Source organism: Pleurodeles waltl, chromosome 1_1, assembly GCF_031143425.1.
Source record: "Pleurodeles waltl isolate 20211129_DDA chromosome 1_1, aPleWal1.hap1.20221129, whole genome shotgun sequence".
In the NCBI taxonomy this organism is placed as follows: domain Eukaryota; kingdom Metazoa; phylum Chordata; class Amphibia; order Caudata; family Salamandridae; genus Pleurodeles; species Pleurodeles waltl.
This window is the reverse complement of record NC_090436.1, coordinates 253376296-253390521: the sequence shown is the minus strand read 5'-3', so window position 1 is coordinate 253390521 and position 14226 is coordinate 253376296. Positions and strand designations below refer to the sequence as shown.

General features: G+C 43.5%; 1 protein-coding gene across 1 annotated transcript in view; it reads right to left on the bottom strand.

The window, feature by feature from the left end:
- NIM1K (NIM1 serine/threonine protein kinase) overlaps window positions 1–14226 on the bottom strand; it is a 320818-nt gene that overhangs the window by 286682 nt on the left and 19910 nt on the right. The gene's annotated exons all lie outside the window — the stretch shown is intronic.

The window sequence follows — 14226 nt, the reverse complement described above, 5'->3', positions numbered from 1 at the left end:
CATGTGACAATATTTGCATTATGTTAACCAAAGTATTAATAGTTTGAATGTAGAAAGATGCCATGAGAATTCATTATAACTGTGCATTTGTTTGAAATAGTGTTAGGAACTCTGGTGGTATCGCCTATATATCAAATGCTTGCAAGATTGAATTGATAAGATGTTATAATTTAGACCTAACACTAACAAAATGTATTGAAACAATATTGAAATTCTAATGATTAATGATTTAAATACGTGTGCAAAAATAGAGAAATGCAGTTCTACGTTATATCAATTGAATTGTATGAACAGAGCCTTTTTGTTTAAAATGAATGTAACATGCATATTATTGAAGCATTATTAATGTTGAATTAATAAATCTGCATATTAAAAGGTGTTTATTAAAACATACCAGTTATATGTATTTCTTTGATTCAATTGCATTAGTCTAAGTGAGGCCTGTTAGTCTTTCGTGATTGTGTAGAAAATGCTGATTCATTTTCATAACATGAGCTTTCTTTCAGCCTTCATTCCCATCAGAAAACTAGCTTTGATAATAGGGCCCTATTATTTAAAAATAGAGAGAAAGTGTAACTGTGTCCTTGAGTTTAGAACATTCTGAGCAGTGGACTAATAAATTACAAAAGTTTCAATCCTGTGTGGAGCGACATGGATGGATGAGGTTCCCACAACAGACCTGGAGTTATGTGATTATTTAATATTGGATGATGCCGCTCCAACGTAATATAGACTGTCTTTCAGAGCGAACCAGATGGCTTTCTGAACTTTAATATACTATTGACCAGTTGGACTTTGGTCAGAGATCTCTCCAGATTCCTGAAGATGAGATGCTGAGCTTTTCTCTCTGCTTTGTCCTTTCAGCTGCCCCGCTGAGACTTAGGGATTTTCTCCCTAACCCCTGCAGAAGACTCTTGATCAAGCTTTTGACATGCTGGCGCTTTCCTTCTTACTTATCTTTTGTCCACCTTAGTTAGTACCTTGCGGCCCAAGACTTCCTTTTTCCAAATTCTTTTTGCCTTTTTGTCTTTTGCCCACATGTATTCCGCCTCATACACGTTGATACTTAATTTGGCTATGGTAGGATTTTCCCTTGCTCAGCTGAAAACTATAATTTTAATCATTTGAAACTGACTGATGCTTGCTAAGCCTGAGCAACGTGTGAGCGCTATATCACAACTGAATTTGCATTATATCGATTTAATCAAATAATCATAAAAGTACAAAGCATTACAATTTACATAATTCATATGATGAACAATCAGTCATGTTAAAAAACATAAAACATTAAAAAGAAACATGGCCATATTATGACCATGGGTTCTAAATAAAAAATTGTGTATTCTGTCTCCAGAAGCCATAAAAAATGAAGGCCCAAAGTTCATAATCTTGTTCCAACACAACATTTTTTTTAAAGTTAGAAACTGCAAACATGGAATTATTTAGTAGTTGTAAATATAAAAAAGCAGGGCGATATTGATAAAATCCTTTGGTTTTAAGAATGGGCAGAAGAAATCTTATAAGTGAATCATAAAAATTACAGAATAAGACCAAGTGTTCTAAGGTCTAGAGCGAAGCGTTGTCACAGGGGGAATTTTTTATCACAGAGGGCTCATATTGATCAGGCGGGAAGCATAAGTTGCAAAGGACAGAATCTAGTTTGAACCTGGTGAGAAGGACTCTTTCCCATGGGTTTCTGACAAAGGAAAGATAGGGTTCTGGGCCGAGAGTAGTATTTAAAATCATCAGAGCTCTAGCTCACTTACTGCCCAAGGCCGCATTTTCTCTACTTTCACTAAGCTGCGTAAATAGCAGTTCCTTCAAGGTCTTTTTGTCAGTCCATTTCAACACTTCAGGATAAAAAAAAAATGATGGGCGCCCGCTGATAAAGCTTAACCTCTAATATAGTTAAGCCATGGGATTTTAAGGCCTAAATCACAACTGAGGCAATCCTTAATGACTTCCCCATTAAAAGTTGCCATTTCCCCACTTCAGACAGATATCCACAACAACCTAGGCGCAATTTTTGAATAATCTTCCACAAAGGCCAGACCCAACTCCTCATGCATAAACCGGCTAGGACTAGCCGGTCCCAACCCCAATAGCTTTCTGCAAAAACGATTTTCTTCGCGCTGTTTAGATATACCGTTAGAGTAACCCTATATTCCAACACCATATAATAGTACAGGTAAACATTAGATCTGCAGCAATGGTAAAACAGACTTTCTCCCAACTAAACAAGCAAATGTAAAGAGCGCCCCACATCACTGGTCAAAGCGTTGACAGTGGTTTGCGAGACATTTGGCCCACATACAATGCTCATCAAAGGTGACACCCAGGTATGAGAAAGAGGTTACCCTTGTTACACCTGATCCATAATTAAGATCAGTCTAGGTTTCGGGTTCTGCTTCCCACAAACCATAAAATGTGTCTTAGAGATGTTAACATCCAGTTGCAGGTCGCCCATAAAATCAACAAACAGATCCACCAGAACTTTAAGACCATTCAGTGTGAGAGAAAGAATGACAGAGTCATCTTCATATAATAAAGAGGGGACAGGATTATTTCTGACTTTCAAAAAATCTTTGCCATGGGTAACTAGATGTGAATTCAGGCCATTGACATATAATAAAAATAGGATTGGAGCCATAATGAACCCCTGCCTGTCTCCCCTTGCTAGTTTAAAGACATCAGAGCATTCCCCTGCCTTTCCAAATCAAACTGAGGCGTTAACATCTTGGTGAAGCGCCCAAAGGAAATTTACCTAAGGTTGGGGCAGCCCAAGACCTTCCAGGATTGACCATAGCTTTGATCGAACAACCCTTTCAAAGGCACAGCTCAGGTCCATAAAGGCCAGGTAGATAGCATCTTTCTTGGCCACCACATATTTACCCAACAATAAATTAAGAATAAGGCACTGTTCCATTGTCCTTATGCCCTCTCTAAAACCATATTGGGCCCAGCAGATAATATTATTTGCTTGGATCCATTCTTTAATATGAAGGAGGACAATACGTCCAACTATCTTAATCGTAGAGCCCAGCAAGGAGATGGGGCAGTAACTCGCTGGGTCCTGTCTACACCCTTTTTAAAAACCGGCACTATTACTGCTGACTTCCATGAGCTAGGAATACCGGTTTGCGATGCAGTGTTAAGAACATTTGTCAATAGCGGAGCCCACAGGACAGCGTTTTCCTTATATAAGTCCATGGGGACACCATCCGGGCCAGGGGTCTTTAATGGAAGGGCTTCTCATGATGGCAACCTGAACTTCCTCCAATTTAAAGTTTAAGCACAACAAAGAGGGAACAACCACGTCCACCTCCACCAATTGTTCTACACTATCCAGTGAGTAGACCCTCTCGAAGTGGGCAACCCATTTTTGGGCAGGTATGGTGGTCCCTAAAATGTCAGGGGAAGCTTGATAAGCAGGCTTCCCATTCACTATACACCAGAAGGACCTCACATCCCCAAGCTTGCAAGCACCCAGTAACTGCTCCCACCTCTCTTCTTTGAGACATTGCTTCCTGAGTTTTATGGCCTCCATGTAAGCAGCCATAGCTTCACTGATAGAGTCAGGGTTCCTTGGATGGTCCTTAAGGACTTTGTGGAGGTGTTTACTGGCAATACAGCAATTCTTATCAAACCATCCATCTTTATGGTCTTTTAACGGTCTGTGGAGACCCAATATAATGGATCTGAGGTTGCTATTCAGAGACTGAAAATCAGCCAGACTAGCCACTGGTGGGGCCTCAAAAAATAGGAGGAAGTTAGAAAACACATTCCTGCATCTCTTAACAACCTCCACCAATAGGATGGGGATTGAAACTTTCCGCCAGCTGAGCCTTCTACCCTGGCCTTTTGGAATCAGCCCAAACACACCCGGAGTCAAGTTCATAGTCCCAGTAGCGGGAGTAACCATTCTAGCTTCAATGGCATTATGGTCACTAAACAGTTGGTTGTGGATCAGCTCCTTGGTAAAACACTCAGCAAAACTATTAGAAATAAAAATATAATCAATGATAGTCCTGTTTCCCCACCCAACAAAAGTGGGTGTGAGGAAGTCATAGCTTGTCACTCTCTCCAGCATATTGCCTCTAGGGTCTCGGGGTTCTGCGGGCGATACCCATTCTTCCATAAGGAGAGAATCAACGCCCAGAGGGGCTGTTCCTATCTTGGCAATAAAGTCTCCAGCTAAAAGGACATTAAAACAACCCAATTTAGGGGGCCCCCTCTCTTCCAGGATCAGAAGTGCTTGGAATAGAGACCTGATCTGACACCCCAAGTAACAAACTGAGTTATAAAACTTTACAACAAAGAAATGAAACAAAGAAACCTTTCAGAAACCACAACCCAAGATATCTGTATACTACAGTGCGTAAAAGGGTATGGAACAACTCGCAGCTGTGCAGTTACTCGGAATAACAGAGCCAAACCACCATTAGCTCTTGACCCTTGTGAAGGAGTTGCTAATACAACGTGGGTCTCAAAACCCTCTACAAAAAACAGCTCCTGTGCCCATGTTTCTTGAAGTAATATGATGTCATACTGGGAGATTAACGTAATCCCGTGAGGGTTGGAGATTTTATTCCCCAGACTCGCACAGTTCCATGAGAGGAAACTTAGTTCCTTGGGTGCGCATGTGGGCATACCCTCCTGAGGGCCGTAAACATCTGGCTTAACCCCAACCGGAACCCCCATAGGCACAGTGATAGTTTGTCAATCTAATTCACCAAGATCAGACAGGGGAGATGAACCTATTTCTGGTGGGTATCGTGGGATCGGAGCACAGCCCTAATCTCTGCTCCAGATAATTAAAACCCCTAGCTACCGACAGGATGGTGGGCTTATATAAAAATCCTAATGGCAAAATCCTGATGCCAGGTCCCATCATAGAAGGTTGCCTGGCAGTGAAAATCAACCTCCCCACCATATCCGAGGTTCTACAATTAAAAACCACACAGTTACCCTCCATGGACTTATTTGTAGGTCCAATCCACTCAACTGTTCACACAAATAGTATATTCCTAGATTCCATAGGGTGAAAAGTAGTATTTTTGGCTCAGCCAGTGACAAACCTTATTCTGCAGGTTTTCAGTTGACTCACAGTGGGGAAACTCAAGAGGGGGACACCAGTTAATACTGCCACGTATGGACAGCACTCAGGCGGCAGATTTAGACGGGGCAGTCTTCTGCATGGTGCAAATCGAGCATCCTTACCCCAGTTATTTCTAGGGACCCTCTCTATGGATTGCCCCTGATTCACCATTTCCCTCCCAACTTCACGAAACAAGGGTCCCCTTATAATACCTAATCCTAATGAGGAGATTGTGAGGATTGAACATTAGAAGGAGCTGATAGAAAACCTCCTGAGAAAGGACGGCCCCCTTCCCTAAACTCTGGATTACTAATGGCTTCTCCCTGCAAGCGCCTACCCTCACATCTTCTTTCCTCCAGCACAGGGGACCCATGAATGGTCAATGCGGGATCTGGCCTATTCAAAGTGGAGATCAATGTCTCCAATTTGGATAACCTTTCTAGGACTGGAGCCAGACACTGCTCGACAATGTTTTTAAAGTTATTCAGTACATGATCCCACTCCTAGCGCTCGTTGGATATGGCAAGTGGGAGCAGGTGATGTCGAAAATGTCCGCCTCCTGGGGCCACAAAGCAGTCTGGGATCTGTAGTCCCTTTTAGCAGAGTTTAGCGCTTCCCACGCAGAGATGTGCCCCTCGCGCATTATAGCGCTCATTGGAAATGGCAAGTGGGAGCAGGTAATGTTGAAAATGTCCACCTCCTGGGGCCACAAAGCAGTCTGGGATCTCTAGTACCTTTTAGCAGCATTTAGCACTTCCTGCGCATCACTCTGCCCCCTCGCACTTTATAGCGCTCATTGGAAATGGCAAGTGGGAGCAGGTGATGTCGAAAATGGCCACCTCTTGGGGCCACAAATCAGTCTGGGATATGTAGTACATTTTAGTAGACTTTAGTGCTTCCTTGGAAAGGAAAGGGGAAGTTTTTGGGGGACACAACCCCCGAGAGGCCCAGTCCTGTAGAGCTTACCCCTGCAGTTCTAACAGGCTCCTTGTGGTACCAAAGAGCAGACAAAAGAAACAGCAAATTTTGTTAATGTTTTGTACTTTGCTTTTCTCATTGAATGCCTAGTTTTATTAAAGTTAGTTTGCCTAAACCTATTTTGCCGCCTTGGGCAACCCTTGGTCATTCTGTACCTTTATAAATTTGTTTTGAGAGTTGTCTACATGACTTTGAGCTTGAGTTTCTAATAAATCCCTTAACTTTCCTCCTGACTGGAGTTTCCCTTCTATGGCCAAATGGGTCATTCTGTTTAACTTAATTGGTTTGTATGGACATTGAGTTGTATGGTTCTACCACACCCTGTCACAGGGTCCAAAGGTCAGTCAGTCTTGATGAGTATTGATTCCTGCAAAGGATGAAAATGCTCCAAAACTAAAAATCCTTAACCATTCCTCGTCCTGCAGTTTACTATTCAACCCAGCAATGTTCCAAGATAAAAAGTTTATAAGGGACTCTTTACTATAGCTCTTCTCTGCCTACGAGTGTGCAACAGGTATCTGAGCAATGGAAGAAACAATTAACTCTGACCCATCTTGGGCTGAGCGTGTGCCCTTACTGCCCTGGGCCGTTGCTAGGCATGCTAATTTTTGGCCACTATCCATTTTGCCACTTTCCTCATTGTCTTTAACACCATCTTCCAGCAGTTTAACTTTTTTAGTATGACCACCCATTGTAATACGTACGTTATTGGAGCCAGCCTTGCTGCTTGTTGTCACCATAGCTATCTCTGGCCATTAAGATGGTTGGTCTATTCATTGCTTGTTAATGTTGTTGTTTGGTGGTGAGCAATACAAGGTGGTTTTGTGTTTGACAATAGTAGTCGACAGTATGGAAATACATCTATGCCCATAAAATGCAGGTCAGCCAGATGGCATAGAATCAGTCTGCTTATGTTATTGGAAATAAACTCTATCTACATGGCTAGGAATGCCTCCGTTGTATCTGAGGGTTTCTCCAAACTCACTTGGCTTATTTCTTGTGATGGTATTAATTTTAGTGGTGGCTTATATCTCGTGATGTTATTACTCTTAGCGGTGGCACTGAATAGAAGAGGGATAGGAGGTGTCACCTATTCAGTGGTTTAGATTTGCTAATATCAGAGAATTGGGCAACAAACTCATGCCTGCACTTGTCATTTGGTTTGCACTTGCCGTGTTTGTTGTTTGCTCTCTTTTTGTTTGCAACTTTCTTTCCCAAAGAGAAGGGTACCACTAATATCTTTAAAATTTGGGCTACAGGTTCCGAGACCATTGCTGATATAGGTAGAGGACTATTGCTCTGAGTTGTTATATCAAGGTCTGGCTTTATATCTGCACAGGTTGTGTTAGTCGTACCTTCTAGAGCCGTGATCTCTAACTGAGAGCTACTACAGTGAAAATAGCCCTGACCTACTAATAACTTTGATCATTGTTGCAGTAGTGACCACGTGATATAAGACCATAATAATAACCCCCCCCCCCCGGTGTATGTGACAATATCAAATCACAAACTACCATCAGCCAACATTTTGTGTCCATAATATCATGAAGGTACTTATACATAGGCAAGTGTAGATTTACTGTTCTTAGCTCCATTACTACATACTTTGAAGAGATATATATATAATAGATAGATATAGCTCCAAAAAATACATGTAGTTAGGAGTGTAAATATAACTATACTTACCTTCATGATGCTGTGGTTGTTGATATTCTGGATACATTTGCCTTTGGCTGTAAAACTTAGGGCCATATTTATACTTTTTGATGCAAAACTGCGCTAACGCAGTTTTGCGTCAAAAAAAATTAGCGCCGGCTAACGCCATTCTGAAGCTCCATGCGGGTGCCGTATTTATTCAATGACGTTAGCCGGCGTTAGCCGCCGGCGCTGCCTGGTGTGCGTGAAAACAAATTACGTACACCAGGCAGCGCCGGCGTAGGGGAATATGGAGCTTGGGCGCCCAAAAATGGGGCAAGTCAGGCTGAGGCAAATTTTTCGCCTCAACCCGATTTGCGCCATTTTTTTCGACTCCCAACCCCCATTGAAATGACTCCTGTCTTAGCAAAGACAGGAGTCATGCCCCCTTGCCCAATGGCCATGCCCAGGGGACTTCTGTCCCCTGGGCATGGCCATTGGGCATAGTGGCATGTAGGGGGGCACAAATCAGGCCCCCCTATGCCACAAATTTGTTTTACAAAAATACTTACCTGAACTTACCTTAATGTCCCTGGGATGGGTCCCTCCATCCTTAGGCGTCCTCCTGGGGTGGGCAAGGGTGACAGGGGGTGTCCCTGGGGGCATGGGAGGGCACCTCTGGGCTCCTTCCGAGCCCACAGGTCCCTTAATGCCTGCCTTGTCCAGGCGCTAAAAAACGGCGCAAAAGCGGCTGGACGTCATTTTTTTTGACCCGCCCACTCCCGGGCGTGAATTTTGCCCGGGAGTGTAAATACGGCGCACATGCCTCGGAGTAAATTTTTTAGACAGGAACGCCTACCTTCCATATCATTAACGCAAAGTAGGTGTCCACGCTAAAAAATGACGCAAACTCCATGGACTTTGGCGCTAGACGCACCTAACGCCAAAGTATAAATTTGCAGTTAGTTTTGCGTCAGAATTGCGTCAAAAAACGACGCAATTCCGGCGCAAACAGAGTATAAATATGCCCCTATGTTCTAACTGGTACACGCCATCACTTGTCGTAATTGGCAACTGCTTCACATCACCTGCCTCTTTTTCTATCCGTTCAGCCTCAGACATACGCCTAGCATCCAGATGCTTGATCTCTGTGGGAAGAACTCCGTTGGTTATTCTTTTAGGTCGTACTCATTGTGGGCACACACAAGGCCTGTTTGTCGCACTGAGCTGAAACACTCTTCCTGTCAGGAACCTTCGGCCTTCGGCTCATGTGATTGCTTCTAAAAGATGTTTGTAATTAAAGTGGGATCCAATTTGTGAGCTGCCTTAGACTTGCACTGTCGTTCGGTTGATACAGGAACGGTTGCACCAGCCTTTCTGTTCTTTGACAGTGAAGTAATCAGTTTGTTATAAACTCGTAATGGCCGCCTTGGGGCTAGACACCTCACACCGGAGTTCAGCTGGCTGTCATGTTCCTCATTGGGAGCTATTTGGAGCTATAAACCACTGCTGTTTGCAGTCATTGCAGCTTGACAGGCTATCTCCCCTCGACCGCATTTCGCAGTGGTACAGGGTAACTTCAACACAGACTATTCAGTTAGTCGATAATTAGATACGTGGAGGTAACTACTGGAATGAAGTCATAAAGGTAACACTAGGAACTATAAAAAAAAAGCCGCCTATCACTCCCACACTGGCAGCGCCCACACAGAATTAGGCCCTAAGGTCCTGGATACTCTGGTCCTTATGCTAAGTGTTTGCAGCCAATGGCGAATGTCATTTTAATTGCTGGTATTGTTCAGGGTAGAAGTGTGTAATTGTTGTGTTAAAAGGTTTTCTCTTCTTAGTTTTACATAAAAGTTTTTATTTGTCAAAACGTACACCCTCAACAATGAAAGACTGCCAGTCCAGTCCCAGTGTCCAAATGACTATCAGTGGAACGTCGCCACCATGGAGACCATGAACAGCCCTGGCGGGAGCTGACTACACAGGTTTGAAGGCACGTGTACTATAGATAACTACAACAGGCTGCTCCCTCCGCCTCCCAAACCGCACCGAAGCCGCCACTGCCTCTCAACCGCCCACTACCTAGGCCTCAGGTACAAAGAAAGGACTGCAACAACCACAGCGTGTGTGCCCCCACCAGCTAGGATGTCCCCCTGCAACGCCGACTCCCCAGTAACTAAAGCGAGACCAAACAACAACTCAGGCGTGCCTGAACCACACGGAGTAGGGCGTTCTGAAGGGGCATTAGAATTCTGGTTGCCTCTGTAAGGGGGCCCCACCTCTCCTACAATGCTCCAAGGACAAGGGGCAACAGAGGCGCTCGCACACAGCAATGTTCGGTGTGGCAAGCATGGGATCAAATTGGAAATAGGGCGCAGGGTGCAGGTCACCGAAGTTGTAAAGGCGGCAGCAGCAGCAAATAGCAAATGGCGGCCTCCGCTCCTCTCTCCATCCTCTCCGGCTCTGAATCCGCTGATTCTTTGCAGGCGCGTGGAGTACTCGCTCCTCACTGCCTGAAGCACCGAGGCGCTCTGCACCTCACGAAGTGAAAATGTCATACTTGTTTTTGGTTTCGTTCTCTGCTTCTTCAGTGTTGTCATTGTGACCAAAAACCGTGTCTTCTGCAGCCAATTTCATTGATTAGTTTCAGTTACCCCGTTCTTCAAATGTTTTTCTAGAAAGTCTAGGCAGGAAGGACCTTTTGAAGTAAATCGCTGTATTGTGATGTGCAAAAGATAACAGACTCACTGAAACTTGTTAATGCAAATACGATACCTTCTGACCATAGATTCCTTCTAACCACTGTAAATATGAACTAATGATGTACAATTTAACCTTCAAACGTGCAGCCACACCAATAAATGTGCATTCAGGCCAATGAATGCACATTTCAAGAAACAAATACACATTTATACAGTATCCACAGACCATCAGATTGACAGGAGTCAATTACACAGGAATGGACTATTAAAAAAAGCTATATTCGTTCAAAACCATGGAGGAATGCTCATTGAGACTGAACATCCCTGTACTAAGATTTGCCTAACAGTACTTAAGGCACTCTCCTTTCAATGTGAGTTATTAATACATTAGGGATAGATGACAACACTTAAATTCTGAGAGGCGTTTTCCTCTTTCTATGTGTGCTGCCGAATGCTGCAGAATGCAGCACACATAAAAAAAGGAATAAACAAGGAGAAATTAAGATTTCTGGTACATTCCCAGTTTTACCTGTTCCTGTAAATCTGGGAATGTGCCGAAAACTATGGATGTTGTATGGGAACACCCACGCAATGGCCATAGAGACGCCTCCTTGGCACAGACTAATGCAACACAGCCATTTGCACTGCATTACTTTACTCAAGATTTATGAAGCAAATACATCTGGAGACTGTATCCAGAAACCAAGAGATCACACTATGGCTCCTGGACATTGGCCTAAAGCACAGGGGAAGTCTGAGGTGGCTTTCCTTGCTATGAGGGAACAAGGTGCCACACAACAGCCCATATCACTCAGAGATTGGATGTTATATGATGGTGGTGTAGGAGAGACAAGGTGTGAGTAGTGAGCTTGGGAGGGAGGAAGACGATATGTTGGATCTAAGTTATGGAGGTGACGATGAATGGGAAGAAAGCGAATTGAAGGTCAGTGGTGATGAGGCAAAAGATTGTGAATGAAGGGACTTGAAATGTAACGCTTTGAAAGAGGAAGAGTTGGTGCATTTCACATGTCAAGAGCAGATGGTAGGAGCACCATTTGTGGCAAAGGAATAGCCACGGGAGCTGGTCAGCGAGCTGAGAAGTGCCTCCAGAGCAAAAAAGAAACTGCCAAAAGGTTGGTGTTCTTTGTGGTCGGTATGGAATGTAAATAGGGTGACCACCTGGCTAGAAGGTGAATTCTGGACAGTAAAGGTAAAAATTCAGGTCAAAGGGTCAAAATTCAGGACAAAAATTAAGGACAAAGGGTTTATTTTTATGGACACATTTGAGGGGGTTGCATGATTATAAAACAGACAGTTGACAGAAGTAAAAACCAAAATAGGTTAATGTTCTTCAGTTGTAATAAACATTGGAGTGTTGAACAAACATTCACATATACTTGGATGTACTTAAAGACAAAAAAACTGGCAAACATATACAATCCAACCAGAATTTACAGCTGACCATTAGTGATAGTGCCAAAAACAGAGCTGTGCTACTGAAAGTAGACTTAAAGTTCACAGCAAGTAGCACTACTAGAAAGTGCAAAAATGAGAGAAAAAGTATGATGAGAAAGGAGGAGAGAAAGGTATATGCAAAGATGGAAACACAGAAGGTTGGAACAGTGAACAGTGAGAGAAGAAAGTAAGTGAGGGTCGCTCAGCTGAGAGAACAAACGTATGATGAAAGAAAAGAGGATCACAGAAGATAGGGCAGAGAAAGGAGCAGGAAACAGATACAGAAAGATGCTGAGGGTGACAGAAAGAAAGCTGAAAGGAGAAAAAAGGAAGAGGGGCATATAAAAGATGAGGTAGAGGGAACAGAGAGAAAGCATGTGGGAGAATGAGAGAGGTAGAGAAGAATTGCAAGGTACGGGAGAAGAGGGAACAGATAGAGAAAAGGGAAAAGAGAAAGGGGTTGAACAGGGAGTGAGCAGAGGGATTAAGTGAGAGTTCAATTTGTAACTTGCATGCCAGAGCTTTCAATCGAAATATTATTCTTTACTAGGGGAGATGAGAGAAATAGTACACACGTTGCTGATATCTGTGTAGAATTCTGCATGAGGGTGGACAATATGTACTGGGAACAACATTCACAAGCTTTCTTAATTTTAACAAAACAGATCCCATCATTTGTGTTGAAAAAAAACACTCCTGAACAGTTAACCCTGATCTTCTGTAGCCTCAGGCTGAAAAGGAATGAGAGGGTCTCCTATGGTGTGAAGCAACAGGTGGGGCATACAACTACAGAAGTAACAAGCCTTCTCTCCAGGGTGACTGTTACCTGAATAACATGTAAAAATATGCAATTAGTTAATCAGCAAGACTAAAAGCTGCTAGGGAACCTATCAATTCATGAACTTACAGGGGCTTACAGTCCCCCACTGCTTACTTTTGGCTACCTTTATTGTCAGTCTCATTTGCTTGCTTCCATTTAATTGACTTTCATTGTCCCAGCATATCCTAGCTTGTGTCTGTCCCTCCTTAGGAGCATATCCAGTTTACCATATCTTTTATTGTCTCCCTTCTATCCTTCCACTCATCACTTTTAGCAAACATTTTTTCCTTTTGGGTTAAGCATTCCATGAGAGTGCATGTGTTTATTAGCTCTTTCCTCTCCACTCTGTGTTCTTGCCCTAAATGCCACCCCTATGATGTGTTTCTCTAGTGTATTTCTCACCCACCCCTCTCACACTCAGTGTTGTTTTCGCCCTCATGTGCATCTCTCTCCCTGCTTTTGATGCTGTCATTTCTTGGTGCTTCCCACTTTCATATTTGCTTCTCCCACTTGGGCTGTGTTCTTCACTCCTTGTATGTTTCTTCCCGAGTCCCAGTGTTGCTCACTCCTGTGTGTGTGATGCTTCCACTTCCTCATCCTCATTCTCTCCTCTGTTTCGCCAACCGCCTGCAATCCATTTATAAGCACTCCCAAAAAATGTGTCCCTCATTTGTGGATTACAACCTTTTGTGAAGCATTCCCTGGTTAGAATTGAGTGATTAAGTTTGGGACAGCTTTGTGGTAAAAAAAAAGCCTTTTGTAACCTGTATGCCAGTTACATTGGTTAGGAGTGAAAACTCAATTTTCCACTGCATCCTACCTGCTCACCTACTGACACTCATTTGCAGTTCAATTAATCTCACTTTGATCTTCTTTACACTCATATCCCTGCAAGTTCTGTCTGTTCTTAGGCCCTGAAACACCAGCTCATTCATGGGGATCCCCACTGTCCATTGACCTATAGGTCCCCAGAGGGTCATGTTCACCCTTAGGTCTGACTTGTCTTCACTATAAAGGACCTAAGACGGTGAGGTTCTTGCTCATCATCAGTTGGTCCTAAAACTACCCACTGATCCTGGCGACTCTTAAGCTCATTTCTCCTCTCTCATCCTCTGAGACCCCTGCTCAGAGACATCCCTGAGGATTCTACTCACACAAAGACCTGAGGAGGCTTCTGCTCAGTTTTAGGTGTCTTTGCAATCCTGTTTACTCCACTGTGTCTTGGAATCCTGCTCAACATTAGTTCTGCTTAGATCACTGTTCACCACTAGGCATTGTATTTCTTGCTCACTCTTACCTGGAAGCTCCTACTTACCCTCAGGTCAGTGAAGACGATGTTCACCAGGAGCTTCCCCGAAGCTTCTGTTAAATCCCAGCTCTCCCGGTGCTCTACACACACAAAGACCCTGGGATTTCCACTCACCAGTAGGTTTCCAAAGCTCCTGTTGACCCTTAAGCCCCAAAGACTCCCTCTTAAGTTCCGAGGTAATGTCATACCCAATATAGGACCTAAGACTTCAGCTTACGCACAG